We start from the raw sequence: 1,568 nt of genomic DNA on the forward strand, positions 1-1,568 counted from the left end.
GGGCGGAGTGTGAGGACAGGCCCTGGACTCCTCACACAGCCCCGCTCCTGTCCTGTGCTCTGGCCACCTCCTGGGCTCCCCGCCAGCCAGGAGTTCTGACCATTCCCTCTCCTTTCACTCTTGGAGGGATGCTGACGCTGTTTGTTCCCCAGGTCTGACCTTTCCTGGTTTGAACCCTGAGGTCAATGACTTGATGACAGTTGACTTGTCTCAGGAAGAGCAGTTCTTAGAGAACTTGGTCCTGGAGGCCCTCCAGGTTGGTGGCTGGCTCCCTGGGACCAGCAGGCAGGGCTGCCTGTCCTGTTGAGGGGAAGCGGGGGAAGGCAGGGCTGTGGGCTGAAGACGCTGGTTTGGGGCAAGGTGGTGCCCGGGTGGGGGTCTAGCCTGGTCTGGCTGGGCCCTCCCCTAGAGGGTGGCCTGGGTTCTGACCAGAGAACAGAAGAGGTGAGGTGCTGGGCCTGGTGAGGGGCTGTGGGTGTGGGGAAGGTTCTGAGGGGGTCTCAGTCCCATCAAGACTAGCAGGAAGGTGGGCAGGGCCAGCCAACGTGCTCTGGGTCCTAAAGCACAGAAATTCCTAGATGGTCCTGCTGGCCTAGGAGACACCAGAGGGCCCACCCCTGGGGCCCTGCCAAGGGCTGTTGGGGTGTCTGAGTTGCCACCTTATGAAGCATCGTTTTTCTGACAGGGCAAACAGCTGGATTTTAAATGTAAGGCCTGTGAGGGGATAATTAAGTTTCTGAGAAAAGTCCTGGGACATGATATCACGCAGGTGAGGCCTTGGGATTTGGGGAGCTTTCTGCAGGGCGGTCAAGGGCACGAGTGGGGCTTGGAAGGCTATGTGTGACACTAAGGAAGGGGCTGATCCCAGGTTGGGCCTTGGCTTCTCAGCAGGGGTCTGTGGGCCCCCTTGTACCTGGGGACTGACTTCAAGAATCCCCTGAAATTATGAAGCTCCGTGAGTGTGAAAGTAGGAGAAGGGTGTGCATGGTTCCCGTCCCGTTGTCAAAGGAATTGTGTTCCCAGAGAAGGTAGGAATCTTTCCCCTTTGGCCCCAGCCCATGTGGTACACAGAGCTTTCACAGAGGTTTGCAAGGCTGGTTCCGGTGAGGGGCTGGGTCACACTGATCAGCCTCAGATCTACCCGTTTTTAGCTGCATGGCTGGACCAAGTCCTCCATGCTTTCTGAGCTTCAGTTTTCTTTTCTATATAATGGGATGGATAATAATCACCTCTTGTAAGTTATGGAAGTCTTTTAAAGGTGCTAAGGGGGTGGGATGAGCTTAGCTCCACCCCTGGCCCTGAGCAAGTGCTGAACAAGGGGATGTGTTACTACCAAGAAGCATTGCTTCCCCCTCCCTCAGCTCCCCGGCACTGCAGGGCCCACCCTCAGCCCTGGGTCCTCAGCTTTATCCTTCTCCACCAATGGTGGGAGAAGATACATGAAGTTGAATGTGCCAAGACTCCAAGTTCTTTCTTCTCCTAACGTTCGTCACACACCCTGTGCATGAGCCCATCAGGCTGGGACCAGGAAGCTTGGCAGGCAGAGCCTTTCCTGTGGGTCTAGGAGC

The 1,568-nt window shown here is 56.4% G+C and overlaps 1 protein-coding gene across 1 annotated transcript in view; it reads left to right on the plus strand.

Moving 5' to 3' along the window:
- LOC115289071 (antimicrobial peptide NK-lysin-like) overlaps nt 1-1,568 on the plus strand; it is a 10,122-nt gene that overhangs the window by 765 nt on the left and 7,789 nt on the right. The gene's annotated exons all lie outside the window — the stretch shown is intronic.

The sequence above is a fragment of the Suricata suricatta genome, chromosome 4 (assembly GCF_006229205.1).
Source record: "Suricata suricatta isolate VVHF042 chromosome 4, meerkat_22Aug2017_6uvM2_HiC, whole genome shotgun sequence".
NCBI classification, from domain to species: domain Eukaryota; kingdom Metazoa; phylum Chordata; class Mammalia; order Carnivora; family Herpestidae; genus Suricata; species Suricata suricatta.